This window comes from Aphelocoma coerulescens, chromosome 14 (assembly GCF_041296385.1).
Source record: "Aphelocoma coerulescens isolate FSJ_1873_10779 chromosome 14, UR_Acoe_1.0, whole genome shotgun sequence".
In the NCBI taxonomy this organism is placed as follows: domain Eukaryota; kingdom Metazoa; phylum Chordata; class Aves; order Passeriformes; family Corvidae; genus Aphelocoma; species Aphelocoma coerulescens.
The window spans coordinates 10,461,418-10,481,031 of NC_091028.1; the positions used below are offsets into that span (position 1 = coordinate 10,461,418).

The window sequence follows — 19,614 nt, forward strand, 5'->3', positions numbered from 1 at the left end:
ACGGCTCTGCATTTAAGGTGTCCCTGCTGTACCTTTAGAGGGGTTTTATTTTTAAGGGAAATCGGCAGCAGCAGCTGGTGGAAGCGAGCAGCCGGGCTGTGCGGGTGCCGCACGAACGGGAACGCCGGCACAACGCTCCACTTCGGAGGCATAAATATGCCATGGGAGCCCGGGCTGTTCAGGGGGGCTGGGGGAGCCGTATTGACTCAGCCCGGTGGCAGGGGGGAGAAAGCAGAGCCAAGGAGGTTTGAGGTTTTAGGTGAGGTGGCAGGAGCCAGGCTGTCGGTTAGAGAAGACACGTGAACTCTGCACCTTTCCGTCTCGCCTGGCAGTGAGGGGGCTGCTGGGGGGATCAGGAGACCTTGGAGCTATTTCCAGCTGAACCACGGAGCTGGAGGGTGACCTTGGGCAAGTCACTTACGGTCACCCTCTGCCTGGAGTCGAGCCCCGTGTGAGGCAACTGGAGTCTTGCCTGCTGAGGGTGCAGATCAAGGCGGTGTGGGATGCCAGAATGGTTGAACCTTCCTTTTCTCCACCTCCACCGAGCTGGCAGCAGCCTCAGCACAGGGTTGGAGCACTGAGGGCCAGGGTACAACACACCAGCCAGCCCACAGGATGTTTCTCAGGCACACAGAGAGCAGCTGATGGAAGATTTTATGAAACCTAGTGCTATAAATGTCCCCTTGCTATGTGACTTTTTATGTTTCTAAATTATTTTGATCATTATTTTTACCAGAGTGAGGTGAATAATACACAACAAACCACCGTGAATCATCACTCCAGTTTTTAGATATGTTAAATTTAGCTGTTTTGGTGCCACCTTTTTGTTTATATTCTCCAAGTGTTTCTTGCCAACAAGTTACCGGCAGGGATTTTTGGCCAGGAAGATGAAGGAAAAAAAAAAAAGTGAGACAGACTGTTAATTTCTGTTAATTTTAAGCAGCAACTAAAGATATTGGAAGAAAGTGAATTTCAAATGCTTAATTGCAACAGTTTCCCTCCCCAAATCTCAAGTCTAAAAATTAAGCCTGCCCAATCGGGAAGCCAAAACCTATCATGTGATGTAAGATCCCAATTAAAACGACTCTCATTCTTGAGACTGAGTATTCACAAAAGAGCAAAGACCGCGAATTATTTGCAGAAATTATCTGGAGAACAATTTTGAATAATGAATACGATGGGGGAAATCGCAGTCACTTGGAATACTTAATGCAACTACAAAAAAATCACCAACAATTTGCGAACAGAAAAGAGGTGAAACGCGTGGAATAGATCATTTAGCGCAGTCCTGCCACCACCAGTGACTCTTCCAAATGACCAAGGCCCCTGCCTGGCAGTAAATGCTGCAGGAATTAGTGACAGCGACTGACGGACAGATGGAAGTCATGCTTGGAGATCCACCTAATCAAAGAGGCTGTGCCACCATGGCCAAGTAGAGGACCCACACGCCCATGACCTAGTAAAATCAGGGTGAAATAACTCGGGAAGCAGGATGGTCAAAGCAGCCCTGGACAGGAGGAAGGGATGCTCCGGGTGACGCAGCCGAGTGGAGAGCAGCTGGAGAGGAAGAGGCACAGAGCCCTGACACATGCTGGCCAAATCCCAAGAGGCACAACCACAAAGGAACATCAAGGACAAGCTTCTGTGTGATTGTGGCTGATGGAAGGGGTGGAAGATGCCCAGGGAAAGGAGAGGTTCCAGGTAGGTCTGGATCAAACAGGGGTGGATGCTGCATCACCAAATGCTGGCTCTGCCATGGGAAATATCGTCCCAACAGCCAGGGGCTGTGAGAATCCAGGTATCCCCAGAGTCTGAAGCTGAGAGATGGGGCTCCAGCAGAACCCACTCTGCCTCTGCCACCTCCCTTCAGGTGCTGGGCTGAGCCAAACTCTGGCCGCATGCTGAGAGCTGCTCCCATCGCCATGATCAGAGCATGCAGGACCAGAGAAGCAGGAATCTGCTAAAACCTGAATGGTCTTTGTTAGATTTACTTCATCACAGCACAAGCTTTGCATTTCACCTACCAGCACTGAGCATGGAAGCCAAAACCTCACCAGTGCCTGTAGGGTCCAGATGGGAGGAAGGATCTGAAGGGAGAAGGCAGAGAGAATTTGGGGGACAGAAGCAGGAGGAGAAAGGGTGCTGGAGGACCTTGGGGGACCACAGCAGGGCATGGAGGAGATGGGGCCAGGCAAAGTCTGCAAGCACCACTCAGGTGGGGAGATGCTGGGCCCTTCCTTGCCTGAATACTGAGTGAGGAAGAGCAGCAAAGGTCTGGTAGAGATGGAGCTTTTTTACATCCCAGCCTGGTCAGCTGACATTTATCAGGGTAACAAAAGGATACAGGCCTGATCACAAGACAGGCTGACAGTGCATCTTCCCCTTCTGGGGAAGAAAGTCAAGTGTCAAAGTTGTAAAAAGTAGTCCAGTCATCTTTCGTATCTTCTCCTTCCTAGAGTTTGACGCGTGCAGTGATACTTCCTCTCCTCCTTTGAAATGAAAGAGGAAAGAAAAATGCAGAAAACGCTGCATTTTAGGTGCAGGAATTAAAAATAAATCAAACTCTTCCAATGTTTCAGGTCAAATATTCCCCAAAGCTTCTGTTATGGCAATCTAAGAAAGTAGAGGCTGGATCTCTTAAATTCCCTTGAATTCAGGATGTTTCTATCAATCTGTACCAGCATTTCAACAAGCCTGGCTGAGGATGCTCAGGAAAGCCAGGTTGTTATACGCCTGGACTGCGGCAACCAGAGAACCACTCAGGAACTGAGAGACTCATTATTTGTTATTAACTCACCTGGAATCTCTGATTTCTTACATGTTATTTTGCTACTTGGCTGCAGAGTGAAATAGCTCCTCAAAAAATAGAAGGAAAAAGTGAACCACCCACCAGTGCAGGATCATCTTTCCAGTGGATTCTAGTAGGTCACCAGCAACTGCATCAAAAGAGCGTCCTGGGGGCTTCAGTGTTTGCTTCTGTGCCCCTTTATTTACTGTTGATTCCCTCTGTGGCAGCACTACCAGCCCCTGCAGAGATTGCCCTGTTCCAGCCTCTGCTTTTCCAGGTTCAAGCACTGGGTATTTATTGCATTTGGCTGTTTTCAGAGCGTGGGTGTTTGCTTCACGTCCCCACAGAGCAGAGTCCTCTCGGAAAACTGTTCCAGGCAGGAAACTGCTGCTGCTCCTGGTCAGGGAATTGCATGGGGAAAATCAGTTTCTTTTTCAAAAAATCCTCCAAGTGAGGAGTTTGTTCCAGAGAGATGAAGAACTGAGATTCCCATGGGCTCTGCTCCTGCCTGTCTGATGGATTCCCCCCAGCACCAATTTTGCTGGTACGGTGGTTGCTGTAATGAATTTTTAGGGATAATGATTTGTTGGGATAATGACTTTAGGTGCACAGGGCACTTCTCTGTCCCAGCTCTCTTACAGCATCTGCGTGTTATCTTGCTAACCTTGCAGACAGGGAAACTGAGGCACAGGGCTGGCTCTGGAGAGGGTCTCCAGCAGCATCTCCAGTTGCAGCACTCAGGTGCTCCATGGATGCTGGGATATCAGCATCACCCACAACCTGGCTGAACGTCCCAAGGTCCCCAGACAAGGGATCTCCTGTGTCCCCTCTGTCCCCAATTCAGCTGCCATGAGTTACTGGCCCTGGTCCCTCTCTTGGGCATCACTTTCTGTCCCTGGTACTCAAAGAGCTCCTCTCCCAACAGCTGGGCTCTGCCCCGGCGATCTCAGGGTGCCACCTTTGTCTGCACCATCCCCAGGAGGGTATCACGGCAGGGCTGGTGCATCTCCACCGTGGCTGGGGACAGCAGGGAGGACAATGACATTTGCTGCAGGAGCCTGACATTGAACTCAGCCAGTCAGAACGGCAGGTGTTTTGCTGGCAAGGGTAGAGGCTCTGCTCTGACACCGTCAGCGAGGGGACAGGAGAGGGAGGGGAAAGGAAAAAAGCCGAAGCAGCAGCCAGACAGCTGTCTCTTCCTCCTCCTCCTTTTGTGCAGAAATGTGGTTTTGTTTGTCAGTCAAACAGATTGTTTTCTCCTTCTTTGCAGGCCAATTGTTTCTGCTCCTGCAAGATAAGGGATTGAAAAGGGCTATATTTTTATGGCACTGAATCTAGGTCCTCCGATTTGGAGGGGAGACATCAAGTGGGAGAGGAATGCCTGTTCAAACCAACACTCCTCTCCCCAGTTCCACTCTCCAATCCCATTTCCACCCCCATTTTCCTTTTTTCTCCTTCCTTCTCCTGCCTGGAGCTGCCTTTCGGCCCTCTCACTATTTAATCTCCATCTCTCCAGTGGACTCAGGAGGTTTACACAGCTTCATCCTCTTTGCACCATCTGCTGAAAAGAATCTGTTTTTCCCCTGCTGCTCTGTCCAGCGGCTCCTCCTGCCACCCTCCCCCCAAAAATGGGGAGAGCAGAGCCGGTGCCACTGCATGTGACGTTGAGAAGAACAAAACCCAGGAGGGGTTTCCTCTTCTGCAAAGGATTTGCCCAGAAAGCACCTTGGAGAGGCAGACCCCAGAGTGTGGCAGGAGCGAGATGCAGAGATGAAGGAGGAAAATGGTCAATAAGAGCAAGCCCAGGCCAGGGTAAGGCAGCAGGATCCTCTCCTGGCTTCCACAGTGGGTTCAAGGAGCCTGTGTCCAGCCTTCCTCTTCTTTCTTGTTGAACTCCCCAAATCCACAGTCCAGATGGGATGCTGTGACTCACAGTGATGGAAATGCTGGAGTGATGACCTCTGAATGACCGCCAGCATCCCCAAGCCAAAGGACCTGGAGAAGGTCCTTGCTCCAGGGACTGTCAGGGCTGGAGGCATCCTCAACCTCGCTGTATCCCAAGCACAAGTACTTTGCTCCCATGCGCTGATCACATCACACACCGAGGACCAGAGGGAGGATTTGCCTCCCCTCCTTGGGGGATGAGAGCCTGGAAGGGGGCAGCGTGGTTCATATCCAACTCATAAGCCTCTCAGAGCTCAGGCTTGAGGACTGAGATTCACTCAATTAATTTTGCTTTGGCAAAAAGTCCATTTTTATTGCTATTTCATGCCTTCAGTATAGATTTTCCCTGCTCGTCTCAAAGGGATAATAAAACCCGACTCATTCTTTTTATAAAAGTCTCACACTCCCTCTCTCACCAGGCTCTGTGTTCCCCAGCTAGAGATGTAAATTTAAAGGGGAAATGCTGTCATTTAAAACAAAACAAAACCAAAAAAAGCAACTCAGAAAGCCCAGCTTTGAGCATATTCCAGCTCTCAAAACTAGGCCGTGCAACCAAAGCAAAAACCAAGCTGCCACCTTCCCGCGGTGAAGCGACATTCCCACAGCGATCCCAACCTCCCAGAGGGGAATCAGGGGTGACTGCCAGTCCCAGGAAGCCACTCTCCATCTTACAGGGCTGATGGTGGCCCTCTGCTTGCTGGGATGTGTAGTTTTTGCCAGCTGGGTGCTGGTGGGCGCAGGTGGTGATTGCTTCTTGGAGCCAGCTCCTTGTGCTCGGATGTGATACTGGAACCCCAGCACCTGCACCTGCCTCCCCACCTCCTCCTCCTCCTCCATACCAGGTGAAAGCTTCACTGCTGCCAGCCTCAAGCAGCTGGACCAGTCGTCCTGGGGGAAATCCCAAATCCACGCAATTCCAAGCAGGTGGATTTTGAGCGTGCTTTCGAGCAGGCAGTGGGACAGGATGGTGGCAGGACAATACACGGGTCTGCCTGCTCCACCTCAGCTGGAATGCATCCTGCCTGCTCTTTGAAAGGACTGTAGCTGTGGAGTATCCCTCTGAGAGGTGAAGAAGGGAAAGGGAAACTGCCTTTCCTCTGCGGCGTGCCCTGCTGCCATGACCTTCTGCGGGGGGATAGGATGTGAGCAGCAGAAGCCAAGTGGAAGTCTTGTCATCAGTGAGTGGCAGCAATCGCCTGGGGACAGGGTGGGGTCCCCAGCACCATCAGGATTTAAGAGCAGTTTAGACCCAGGTGCAAGCCTGGCACAGCTGATGCAGCCTGCTAGGACAGACTCAAGACAGTGCCTCCTGCCTTGGCCGTGTGTCTGATTTGGTGACGTGCATAAATCCACCATCACTGGGACTCTCCTGCCTCAGCAGGAACCAGGAGCAAATCCAAAACAGAGCGAATCCAAAGCAGAGTGAAGCCACACGAGGCAAGAGAAGACACACAGGTGCCTGCACTGTGCCAACCCAGAACAGGACCAGACCAGGCCAAGAGGTGACAGCCAAACCTTTCATATCAAAATGTTTCTCCTTCTCCCCATCCCGTACCCTTTTCCTGCACCCCCCTGCTAGGCTGCCTGCATGCCCTGGCTGCCAGGAACTCGGAGCCCTGCCTGCATCTGGCAGGGCAGGCAGCACCCCTGGCGAGAGGAAACGCACAGCTCGCTCTGCTCCTGCAGGTGTGCCTCCAGCAGACAGAAGTTGTAGGGCAGCTAACAAGGAAGGGCAGGAGAAGAAAGACAAGGAAACCCTAGGGTGATATCATACTCCCCGGCTAACTCATGGTCCAGCACCTCCAGGCTCACCTCCGGTGCCCCCAGTGAGGCTGTGGCATGGCTCTATCAGTTAAACCTAAGTTGTGCCATTTCCTCTGATGGCAGAATGAACGGTCCTTCCCTGCCGAGAGCTGCCAAGCCTGAGGGATGCTACAGAAAGGAATTCGGCACCTCCCCCGTTTCAGGGGAAAATCAGTTGGAGTCCCTAGATTTTCCTGCAGAGCCCTCACAGGACTCGACCCTCCAGGCTGGAAAATCCTTAGTGCGCTCTGACAACCTCTGCAGCTCAGGCAGACGCAAGAGATGATTAAGACTGGCTGAAATCTCCCAGGACTCTGACATCTGAGAGGCCCCGTGCAAGGCAGAGAACCACCCCGGGCTGCTCCTTGCAACCTGCAACTCCCCTCACCTTAGCATGGAGCTGAAGGGAGATCAGGGACCCAGCGGGGCCAGGAACCAGGTCACTGCTGCTGGTTTCCAGGCAGCAAAGGTTTGGAAGAGCAGAGGATCATTTAGCAGAGCGACAGTGAAGGTTCAGAGCAGAGCCTTCAAATTACACGCTACAGAGCACTTTTCCTGCCTAAAAGGTCTCTGAAATGACTGTGGCGGCTCTGAAACGAAGCACTCTGTATGCAATTGTTCCCTGGGGCTTGCAGCGGAGACAGAGCCGGGAGAGGAGAGGTGGGTCTGCGGTCCCTGGCACGGGCAGCTCCTCATCAGACGAGGATACACACTTCTTCTGGGCTCCACAGCACAGCACTGCCGCTTCCCTAAATCTCCCTGGTGGTTTCTACCAGCCGTGGCTTTTTTTTTTTTTTTTTTTTTTTTTTTTTTTTTCTCACTTCCTGCCTTGAACTTCACACAGCTCCCAGCCCAGGCTGCAGAGCTGCTGCTCAGGGTGTGGGTGCCCCCAGCCCCATGCACAGACCCACACTGAACCCCTCACCATCATCACTCTCACCACGCCTCGAGGCACACCTCAATCCCACGGGGAACGGGGAGGGAAGAGCACTCAGGGGGAACATGTCCTTTTCTCCATCTCACTTCGCTTCTTCCTATCTTTCTCCATTCCATCCCCCAGCAGCTCGAGGTCCATTTTCATCAGGCAGTGACAGTCACCAGGAGACGCAGCCTCAGCACTGGCGGGCACCACGCACAGCCAACCTGCCCCTCGCTCGGCGCGGGTCCCCCCACCCTCTGTCACCAGCACACAGGTGACAGCACCCACATCCGCACAGCCACCGCGGCACAGCTCACCCACCTGGGGCACACACCCTGCCACCCTGGGAAAGGGGGCTGTGGGGTAGGAGTGCTCCACAAAGTCCCGGCACTCAGCAGGGAACCGCTTCTGCACCATCAAGGAGGCTCCAGAGATGCCCAGGAGCTGGGGCAACAGGAGCTGAGCTGGGAGAGCCCTTGGAAGGTGCTGGCATCACCAGCGATGCCCTCCCTCAGCTGGCACAGGGCCCTAGGAGCACTCTCCCATGCAAAACCCCAACTGCTGGGTTTGTTCCTCCACACCATCACTTTGGGAGGTCACCTGAGGGCAGCCAACACGGGCACTGCTAGCAGCCAAAGGGAAAGTGGGCAGGGACCAGTGGCCACAAGAGCTTTCAGCAAGCCAAAATCTGCTCACATCTAAGGGATGGCATCACTCTCCATCAAAGGCAGTGGGGAACAAACATGCACCCCAACAACATCCCGCTCTGACGTCAGTGAGAACCTCTGGCAGGTCTGCAACGTCAGCCACGATGCTTCCACCAGCCGGAGAGCCCTCGGGATGCTGACCCCTGGGCAGCTCATCACTTCCATTGGGATCCCACCATCATGCCCAAGGTGCTGCTCCAGCTGCACATTTCCAAGGAGAGTGGGAATGGGGACACACACACACACACACACACACACACACACACACACACGAGGAATTTAAATGGAATTTCACAGCTGCAGCAAAAGGGCACAGGAGGGGCTCAGGGCTATCTATCCAAGATGCACCATGTCCCCGCTCGGCATTTCGGCACCGCCAGCCGGGAGCACCGCGGCCACCCGCACCCGCGGGACCGGGGGGGCCGGGGAGCCCCTCCGTGACGTCAGCGAGCCAGGGACAGGCTCCCGTTTTGGGGGGATCGAGGCGGGTTTGGGGGAGCTGGAGGGACCGGAACGGGCTAGGGTTGGAAATGCGAGTGCGGTGCGGCGGGAGCGCGGGCGGAAGGGAAGGGAAAGGAAGGGAAAGGAAGGGAAAGGAAGGGAAAGGAAGGGAAAGGAAGGGAAAGGAAGGGAAAGGAAGGGAAAGGAAGGGGATGTGGCGGCGGATTCGCGGTGCCACCGCCGCTCCAGCGGCAGCAGGAGCGCAGCGGGCCCGGCGGGAGCCGCGGCTGCAGCCGCAGCTGCGACGCGAAGCCCCGGGGGGGGTAACGGGGCGGCGGGCAGGCCCCCCCCCCCCCTCCGGCAGCGCCCCGCTCGCCCGGCCCCTCCGCTCCCCTCGCTCCCCCCGCCGGCTCCTATCACCCGCGGCCCTCCCCGGGCCCTCCCCGGGCTCGGCGGCCCGCCCGGTCCCCCCCCCCCCCCCCCGAGCCGCGTCCGGAGCCCTCCTTACCTGGCGGGCCGAGCCCCGCTGCCTCTCAGCGGCGGCGCTGGGCGGGGGCGGCCCCGGCGGCCATGCCCGGGCGGCCGCGCCGCTCTCCCGCGCCGTGCGAGCCGCCTCGGCGGTGTCAGCGGGCGGGAGCCCCGCGCGGCGCCGGGAGCGAGGGGAGGGACGGCGGGGGCATGACCGAGCGCCGTCGGAAGTGCACGCGCGCCCGCCGCCTGCCCGCGACCGCGGCGACACCTGCCGGCAGCGCCGCCGGTGGCACCGGGAGCGGCGGCGGGGGCGGCGGCGGGCGCTGCGCACACCGGGGGCAACGGGGCGGGAGCCGGGCATGGCACAGCGGGCATCATGACGTGGCACACCGGGTACCGGGGAGCGGCAAACGGGCCCCGTGGCAGGCGCTGGGCGCGGCTCGCCGAGCACCGGGGTGCTCCACACAGGGCAGAGGGTGCTGGATGCCAGCAGGAACCGTATGGCAGCTCCTGGGCAGCGTGGACTGGGCACTGGGGTGGCATTGGTGTTGGACACCGGGCACTCTGATGGGTGCTGGCACTGGGCACCGGGGAGCGTTCACGGGAGAGTGACACCAGTGCTGCGTGCAGGGAACCCCCCGGATAGCACCTGCCGGGTGCTGGTGCTGGGCACTGGAGGGTGACACCGGTGCTGGGTGCGGGGCATCCTGCAGGGCTTCCCACAGGGCAGCATCCACCGAGTGCTGGCACTGGGCAGGATGAGGTCCCTGCGGACACACACTGGACCCTGGGTCAGGGCTCAGGTCCGGGTTTGGAGCTCGGGCTGTCTCTCGGGTTGTATCCACATCTAGATCAGGACTGCACCACGTGTGGGTCTGCACTTGGGGCTGTGTCTGGATTTAGGTCAGGATTTGGAACTGGATTCTGATCCACATCTGGATTTGCATTTGGAGCTGAATTTGGATCCACATCTGGACTTGCCTTTGGAGCTGGATTCAGATCCTCATCTGGATCGGAGTCTGGGACATGCATCTTTCACAAAGGATGGATGTAGCTTTTCCACCCCCTGCTCTCCAAGCATTCCACAGCTGCACAGAGCACCATCACCCCACGAGGTGTTCATCACTGCCCGCTTACCCTGCCCTGGGCAGCCTGGGGACCTTCAGGGGGAAGCTGGGGTCTGCAGCAGTGTGACAGGAGCCCTGGCCAGGGAGCAGAGGGGAGGGACGAAATGGCAGCGGTCCCGCTGGCCCTGGCTGTGCTCAGCGGTGCGTCTGGGGCTGAACGTGCTCCAAGGAGGAGCCGAGGTCAGGGAGGGAGATGAGTGCAGGAAACATATTAAGTGAGGAAAATTGGCTGCAGCCAGCAGCGCTGCCTGATGTTTGCCTGGGATTTTCCTCTCCACCAGGTATCCGGTGTAAGCCCTCGCTGCTGGGTGGTGGCAGCTGGTTACTCATGAGCGTCTTGGATGTGCCACCGGCCACTAGCACCTGCTGTGCACCAGGAGGGGTGGCACCCAGGACCTTTCATACCTGTGTCCCCAGTGCTGACACCCAGCTTTGGCCAAGGTGACATGTGCAGATATTTTAAGAGGAAGATTCTGTGCCTTCACAGCTTGACTGCTAATTTATAATCCTGTTTTCCTATTAAAATAAAAGCCTCTCTCTTATTCCCGAACGTGAGAGCCAAAGCAGAGCTCTGAGGAAGTGCCCTGTTTGCAGAACACACTGAAACACACAAAGGAAACGAGGCAAAACCAGCGTTTTGCACGTTTTTGAGCCTCATTTTAGCTGGGACTTGGAACAGCAGAAGGGAAATCTTTTCCAGCAGGATGTGCACAGCGGGGGTGTGTGTGGAGCTGCTGGTGTCCCTTTGGAGCAGGGCCACCTGCTTGCTGAGGGACAGCAACTGCTGCGGGTCCCTGTTTGTCCCCGAGGGGTGGCAGGTCCCTTGGGGATCCCAGGGATGAGAGATGGAGCAGCACGTCCCCCCTGGGGCTGGCCAGGCGGGGATGGCAGCCGATGGCAGGAAATACCTGCTGCTCCGCCGCTTCCCGGCCAAAGCGAACAAGAGGGAGAGTGTTTGGAGGGCGGCTGCGGCCGCGTGTGGCAGGAGGGGCCTCCGAGGGACACACAGGCCATTGTTCCTCGAGGATGTGGGGCGGAAATTTGGATGGACCCGTTGCGTGCCACGCTCCCAGCATTGCCGGGACTGATCCCAGACTGAGTGGGACCCAGGATCTGCTGAAGTGGATAAGGGTGGGAATTCAGCAGGCACTGTGTCTGGTGGGGGGGTCACTGATTACGGTGGTGGGACAGCCCCAGTGGAACAACCTCCTTGAGAGGGCTCTCCTGCTCCTTGCAGCTGGAGCACAGCACATGCTTTCAGAGCTTTTCAGCCTTTCCAGAGCTCTTAGTGGTATTTGTTGTGGCCCTGCAGTAGCTCTGCTGTCTGCCTGTTCCACCCGCACCCCACCAGCCTTGCAGCAACCTGGAAAGACATTTAATACAGGCTGGGTTTGATCTGCACTTTGACATTCCTTCAAGTGTTCCCTGGTGTTTTCCTGTCGCCTGCACAGCGCCTTTCCCCACCAACGCTCCCTCATTGCTGTAAAAAGGAAGAAAAAGGCTTGCAGAGTGTGCCCAGCCTTGCAAATCCCTAATTACCCACCGCACATCCTGGCAAACAGGCTTCCCCTTGAGCAGCATTGCTGTCAGCAGGGAAGGGGTGCAGGCTCTCCCCAGTGTGGCTGATGATGCTGGTCCTCCCATTGCCCTTGCCCAGAGAGCAGAGGGGTTTGTCTGGCTGCTCCCATCCAGCTCTGCTCTCCTTCCCCCAGCACCCACCTCTGCACTGGCTTCCAGATCCGAACAGGTTTTTAAGGAGGGAGGCTGGAAAAAGGGGGAGAGAAGAGAATGTGCTGCTCTCCTTCCATGCTTTGCCCTTTCTCAGGAACTGGCCAGATTGTTTCCATTAGGAAAAGCTGAGGATCCAAGTATTTGTCAATGACCAGGAGAAGATTTGCTGATGGAAGCTGCCGTTCCCTAGAATAATGTTGAGCGAGGTGCTTGGCGTGGACCCATCCTTTTATGGTAAAATTAGGGCTAAACGCTGCGGGGATTTGCATTTGAAGTTGATTGATACGTGGCATTAGTGCACACGTAGATAATTTTGTATTTTGAGATCGCTGAGCAAGGAATAATTTTTATTTTGGGTCAAAGATAAGGGCATTGTGTTGAGATGAAATATGAAGGGGTGCTGATCTGTGTCACGGACACTGCGTTTCTCTTGGCTGGGTAAGGGGATGGCAGACCTACATTACCCATTCCTGCCCTTGCTTTTAAGTGCTTTGGGTCTGTGCCTGATGCAAGGAGCGATCCCCCGCTGTCACTTAACGCCAGGACACGGGTCCAACTTTACGAGCTTTGGAGTTTCCCACTATTAAAAAAAAAAAAAGAAGAAACCTCTGTTTTGTTTTATTTACTTATTTTAGTAGCTGAAGGCTGTGCCACTAAGAAACATTAATTAAATAGAGCGGTGTGGCTTGATCATTACGGGAAAGGTGTGGGGAGAGCGCTGCTAAGCTGGCAGTGCCTTCCAACCCCCCCTCTGGCAACCTGGACTGATGCTGTCAGCAGCACCTCGGCCCTCCCAGCTGCTCAGTACCAGTTCCTGCCCTTGCACTTGCTCTTGCAGCACATCCTGGGCCAGGTGGCATGGCTGGTGTGACACCAGGATGTGCAGCTGTTCCCTTTGCAGTAAGGACAAGGGTTCAGCCCTCTTGGGGACTTGGGAGTGGAGGAGAGGGGCTTCCCTTTGGGTTCCCAATCCACAAGGTCCAAGGAGGTGGTGGCTGCTTTGCTAAATGCATCAGGACAGGGCAACTCCAGACATGAAAGATCATCCCTTCCTCCCTCTCTCTATCCATTAATGGAATCATTGAATCCTAGAATGGTTTGGGTTGGAAGGCACCTTAAAGCCCATCCAGTTCCACCCCCTGCCATGGGCAGGGACACCTTCCACTTGACCAGGTTGCTCCGAGCCTTTTCCAACCTGGCCTTGGACACTTCCAGGGATGGGGCAGCCACAGCTTCTCTGGGCTGTTCCTGTGCCAGGGCCTCAGCACCCTCACAGGGAGGAATTTCTTCCCAATATCCCATCTAATCCTACCCTCTGGGAGTGTGAAGCCATTCCCCCTTGTCCTGTCATTCCAGGCCCTTGTCCAAAGTCCCTCTCCAGTATATCCATCCATCCATCCATCCATCCATCCATCCATCCATCCATCCATCCATCCATCCATCCATCCATCCATCCATCCATCCCTTGCTCCATCTATCCATCCCTCCAGCTCCCAGCAGGAGCACATGGACTGTTTTGACAGGGGCAGGTGGCAGGAGCGATGTAGTTCATGGGATTAAGGGAGCTCTAAGGAGAGGGAACTGCAGACATTAATTAGGCAGTCGGTGAGATCCTCAGGTGCTGATAACTCAGCAGAAGCACCGGGCCATTTGCATGCAGGAGATGACAAGCAATCATGTCCTAGAGATAAGAAATGATTCCCCCCCCCCCCGGTGTCCCTCCTTGCCCCTTTGGTCAGGTTCCAGGGCCACCACAGCTGGCAGAGCAGGGTGACAAACCCCCTCCTCCTCCTCCACCAAAGCAGGTGGAGGGAGATAAAAAGGAAGGGGAAGGAGGAGGGAGCAGAGCTGAGGAGCAAAATCAGCTGCACTACAAAACGCCCCAAGCAGTCACTTGTGCTTGAGGCCATCCCTGCTGTGTGGCCAAGTGGCTTTTTCCAGGCCTGGCAGGAGAAGCCTGGAGGGATGGGAAAGGGGACGGGGGATGAGGGAAGGAGGAAGACGGCCCCAGTTTCAGCCTCAATAGGTTTCGGAGGCATTTTGGGGATGAAAGCTGCCCTGGGGCCCCTCCCAGCGAGCAGCATTCCTGTGGGTACGCTGCGAGCATCGCGTTTGGCTGGCTGGCGGCTTCCTTGGTGTGCTGAAAATGCTATTAAAAAAAAAAGGAAAAAAATAATAATAAAAAAAGCAAAAACCTACAACAACAAAAAATATAGCACCAGCCCCCCTCTGCCCCCCCCATCTCCACCACCTAACAACAACCAAGAAAGGCAAAATCTTTCACAAGCCCGGAAGATGTCACCATAGAAACAGAAATCAGACCCACTCCACGGATCCTGCCGCCTGGGAAGGTGATAAAATGTTTTCTATCGATTGCTGTCGGGAAAGTCACTGCTGATAAGCCATCCGAGGAGAAATGGAGCGGGGACGCGGGGACGTGGGAGCTCTTCAAATGAGGCTCCAGATGGTCCCTCAGCTGCCCCTGTGCAGCGGTCGGGGACTGAGGGACCGAGGGCTGGCCGGGGGCAGCTGCCCTGCCCCAGGCTGGTGCCAGTGTGTGTGCCCAGAGAGGTGTGAGTGTGCCATGCCCTTGGCATGGCGATGTGTGCGTGACCTGGCTGCTGCAAGCACCAAGTGGAAAGCTCAATGTCTGCTCTCCTGCTCGCTTCTGCAGCACAGCAGCTGTTCCTGGCTTTAAGCTGAAAGAGAGGAGGTTTAGATTGGATATTAACAAGGAATACTTCCCTGTGAGGGTGGTGAGGCACTGGCAGATGCCCGGAGAAGCTGTGGATGCCACATCCCTGGAAGCGTTCAAAGCCAGGTTGGATGAGGCTGGGAGCAACCTGGGATAGTGGAAGGTGTCCCTGTCCATGGCAGGGGGTGGAATGAAATGAGATTTAGGGTCCCTTCTAACCCAAAGCATTCTATGATCCTATGAGAAACATGCCATGTGGGGACAGATGAACCTTCCCCCGACTCCCTATGTGGCATCACCACTGTTTCACCTCCTCTTGCCTCGCCTTGCTGGGTATCACTGTGATAATCCCCGTGGTGCTTTCCAGCGTTCTGCCCTCCCAGAATCCGGATTCCCAGTCCCCATTTGCACGCTGGCGGCTGCTCTGCAGCTGGGAGCATCCCTGTGGCTGCGGCGCCGGCTGGGAGGTGTGGGATCTTCCTGGCGGCTCTTCCCAGGGCTCCGCACAGCGCCGGGGCCTGGCTCGAGCGCCCTTTGAAGAGATGGAAAATCCTATTATCTGCTCATTCTTCTCACAGTGTGAAGCCTCAGAGCATTCAGCAGCAGTCGAGTGTGGTCTGCTGCCTGCAGCCCAGCGCTGCCTCTACTCCCACCCACGCGGGAAGCTCTGGGTCACCAGGGATGGGCATCACATTCCCATCCCCTGATCCATGCATTTCCCATCCCCTGATCCATGCACCTCCCCACCCCATGATCCATGCCAAAGCTCGGGGATACAGCTGTCCCCACAATACCCTGTGCAGCTTCCAGCTGTGGGGTGCAGAGGACATGCAGGGAAGCAGTGTGGGGGGCTGTGTGCTGATCCCCTGCTCCATGGAGAGCCGAGGTTGCTGCTCCAGCCTGCAAATCCTCACGTCATTAAGGCCGGGAAGGTGTAACCCATCTCACATCCTCCATCCCCGAGGCAGCTTTGCTGCCAGTAATTGGCAGCAATAAAAGAGGCGGTTAATCCAGGGCAGCGTGGGATGCAGGCAGAGGGATGTCTGCGGTGAAAGGCACCCTGGCAAGGAGGAGCTGAGGAAGAATACGCTCCTGGGCACAATTTTCAGCCCTGGAGAGCTGGTTGGATGCCACGGGGAGCATTTGCTGGGGATTTTGTTAATGATGTAGGCGCAGCCTTCCCAGCTTGGCCTGTGCTAAAACCCTGGCTCGCGCAAGCTGAGGCTCTTTGGCTTGAACTTAGACCAGCTGCTTTCCACTGGCTGGTGGATTTTTGTCTTGTTACTGGGTGGTTCCATGCGGGGAGGTGAACAAAGGAATAGTTAGCTGGTGATTTCACCTTAGGGGCCTTTTTTTGGAGGAGAAGGGAAGGGTTAAACCATGCCTTGTTACTGAGTTATTTTAGGATGGTAGCGCTGAAGGGACTGCAGGAGGATTTGTCTGCACATGGGAAGATGGAATTTAATCAATATTGACAAGAGCCATTCACCAAAACAGGCTCATACGCTAATGAAAGCCAGACCTGGTGCATCCCTGGGGAAGGACAGCTTTGGGAAAGAGGGGAAGGAGGCACTGGGAAAGACACAGCTCCCACTCCCATGCTCCTGGTTCTTATGAAACCAGGCTGCATTTGGGATTGATTTTCCCAGCACAGAAAGACTTTGGCTCGTTTGCCTTGTAGCTGCAGGACGCCCAGGACCAGCCCCTGTGTCTGCAAAGCAATGTTCCCATCCCTGCCCAAGGATCTGGGTCCATGTCAGGCCCCCAGGCACCAGTGTCCCAGAGCCAGGCAGAGGCTGGGGTGTGTGTGCTGGTGGCAGAGCCAGGCCCACATAGATAGCTCAGGATGCAATGGGGGTGCAGGGTTTTGCCCTCCAGCTTGGATCACAGCCAGGAAGTAAAATCTCCTTCCATGAGTGGAGGTGATTCCATCCAAGCTGTGAAATCTGTTGGGTTTTCTGGCACCTGTTAAACTCAAACACCCACAGAGGCAGTGGGAGAAGACTGGTTTTGTCAGACTTGTGGTTTCCCCTCTATCCTTGCACTTAAAAGCAGGAAATAGCCAAGACACCTCTGCGACCAGCCCCTCCCAGCAATGTACCACATGGAGAAGAAACCTAATTTCTGTGGTTGGCAGCTGATATTTCCTGTCACTGCCAGCTCTGTATCCTGGAGCCAGGCTGAGCTCGTTATCCCACAGTGGACAAAAAGTCCTGCCATTTCCCCCTCCATGCATCCCCAGATTCCTGGAAAGCCATGGAAGACAGTGATCCAGGCGTCATCCTGCTTCATCCCAGCATCCGTGTGGAGCAGCAACCATTCTCTGCTGTGTGGAGGACTCGACTTAATTTGTTGGGCACTTTTTTTTCCCTCTAAAAGGCAGCACCGTATCCCCCAGCCTTCTGGAGCAGCCGCGGGGCTGTTCCTGGAGCGTGGGGGCTGAGCGGGATGCAATTGGAAAAAAGGAAGATTTTGATCCCCCGCCAAGCCCACACAATCCCATCCAAGTTCACACTGGCAGATAATGAGCTTTAATGAGCAGGCCACACTAATTGGTAAGTGATCCCAGAACCGTCTGTGGCAGAGGCGAAGGAAGAGCAGTGGCAGCTCAGGGTGAGGAGGGGGCCAGGGCTGAGCAGTCCCGGGTGCTCCAGAGCACAGGGGCTGCCAGGGATGGGGCTACTGGCATTGAGGGACTGCTTGCCCCCACAGGGACTTCCCCCTGGGCTGCCAGTGGCCTGCAAGCAGGACTGTGAGAGAGATTGCAGGATCTGTTCCTGGGTGCCCATCTGTGTCCTGGGATGCAGCAGCGTGGCCAGAAGGTCAAGCAGAGGGATTGTCCCCCTCTGCTCTGCTCAGGTGAGACTCCACCTGTGGTGCTGCCTCCAGCTCTGGGGCCTCCAACATCAGAAGGATGTGGAGCTGCCAGAGCAAGTCCAGAGGAGACCATGGAGGTGCTCCAAGGGCTGGAGCATCTCTGCTCTGGAAATGGGATGAGAGAGCTGGGGGTGTTCAGCCTGGAGAAGAGAAGGTGACAGGGAAACTTTAGAGCCCCTTCCAGGGCCTAAAGGGGCTCCAGGAGAGCTGGAGAGGGACTTTGGACAAGGGCCTGAAGTGACAGGACAAGGGGGAATGGCTTCAAACTGACAAAGGGCAGGGTTAGATGGGATATTGGGAAGAAATTCCTCCCTGTGAGGGTGCTGAGGCCCTGGCACAGGTTGCCCAGAGAAGCTTTTGCACTGTGGGGTGATGAGTGGCCAGAGACCAGCTGGCACCTGCAGCCCTTGGATGCAGAGTGGGGCAGGGTGAGCCCGGGTGGCCGGTGAGCGGATGGTGCTAATCAGAGACATTCCTAAGGCAGTCCTAATCGGAGATCATTGTAAATTCCCCTCTCAAATGGAGTGGAAAAATGCTATTAAGCTAATATAACATCACTGGGAAGGACGCTCTGCCGCCGCCGTCTCCAGGGAATCAGGCTGTAATGAGGGGAAGGAGCAGGAGATGACAGCAGCCGGAATGCCTGGGGTGGTGGGAGCTGCTTAGGACCACCCAGCCCTGCTTGGCTGTACCCTGCCTCAGTTTCCCCAGATGGCCAAGGGACCTTGAGCTCTGCTCTGGCAACCAGGAGATGCCAGGAGCTGGTTGAAGGGCTTGTTTCTCATTGAACCACTGTAAAGCCAGGGGACAACAGCAGGATCCTGCATCCCCTGGGTGCCTTGGTGCCACATTCTCTAGGAAAAAGGTGTCTAAGTCATATTGTTTAAATAGTAACACATCCAGGAGGGCAACTGGAGCAGAAGGCTCCAGGGAGACCTTAGAACACAGGTTGCCCAGAGAAGCTGTGGCTGTTCTAGAAGTTTCCAAGGCCAGATTGGACAGGGCTCGGAGCACCCTCACCTAGTGGAAGGGGGGTGGAACCGGGTGGACTTCCAACCCAAACCATTCTGTGATTCTGTGTTGGATATCGCAGTGTGGCTGATTTGGGCAGTGCCTGGGCAGGGGTGAGGACCTTCATCAGCTGTCTGGGGGTGCAGGGCTGGTGGGGGTGACCTCTGCCAGCACCCCAAGGGAACGAACAGGGGATAGCTGAGCATGAGCCCCATCAGCCCCATTAGCAGTTATCAGCAGAGCCATCATTAGATGGGACCACCCACACCCAGGGATGCTCAGGCACCCCGAGGGCTGAGCAGGAGCCTGGGCACCTTCCAAGGAGCATAGGAGTGGCCTGTCCCCAACCGCATCGCTCTGCCAGCTCCCTGCAGCAGCCGTGCTCCCTTCCAACACTAAGTGGCAGCCTCTGCCCGGCTTTGGGGCAGCCCCTGGCAGCGCCTGGGCAGGGGCGTCTGGGCAGCAGCATCCTCAGAGCAGGCTTCAGCATCCTCAGGGGGGGCTTCAGCATCCTCAGGGGGGGCTTCAGCATCTTCGGAGAGGGCTTCAGCATCCTCAGGGGGGCTTTCAGCGTCCCCGTGGAAGGCTACAGCATCCTCGGGGAGGGGGTACAGCAGTCTGTGGCTTCCAGGACTCCCAACCTGGCTGAGACCTGCCTGGTGCAAACCACTCTGAGGGTCCTGCCAGGGGACATCCTCACGCCCACAGCCCTGGGTGCCAGGCTGAGCCCTGCGCAGGGTCAGATCGGGTCAGTGCCGCCTGCTAGGAGGGAGATAAGGCGCGAGGTTGGCAGCTGTTGGTACCATCTGCTGAATTAGAATCACAATCCACTAAACAAACACTGTCTCGGGATAAAAACGTGCTGCTTAAGGCAAGGAGGTATTTCTGCTGCAGGTATTGCTATGACCCAAGAACCCACCGTGGGGATTTGCCGTGCTATCAAGAAGCTGAGGGATAGAAATGAGTCCTGGGAGCTGAATCCTGCCTGTGTGCATGTCAGTGTGTCCGTGATTATGGAAGCACGTTGGGACTTGTGCTGGATAAAGTGCTGACACTTCGGGGAAAGGCTAGTCTGGATTTTCTGCAGCACAGGATGGAGG

The 19,614-nt window shown here is 55.8% G+C and overlaps 1 protein-coding gene and 1 long non-coding RNA gene across 3 annotated transcripts in view; both read right to left on the bottom strand.

Moving 5' to 3' along the window:
* Positions 1-9,215, bottom strand: part of RAI1 (retinoic acid induced 1) — a 74,486-nt gene extending 65,271 nt beyond the window's left edge. For both annotated transcript variants that reach the window (XM_069029532.1, XM_069029533.1), the window contains exon 1: positions 9,111-9,215. The gene's annotated coding sequence lies outside the window, so the exon portion shown is untranslated. The remainder of the gene's footprint in view (positions 1-9,110) is intronic.
* LOC138118697 (uncharacterized) lies at positions 768-4,038 on the bottom strand. The gene is made up of 2 exons (XR_011155259.1): positions 2,891-4,038; positions 768-2,489 (listed from the first exon to the last, which is right to left on the bottom strand). It is a non-coding gene; the product is annotated as an uncharacterized lncRNA (long non-coding RNA).
* Positions 9,216-19,614: the final 10,399 nt, after the last annotated feature.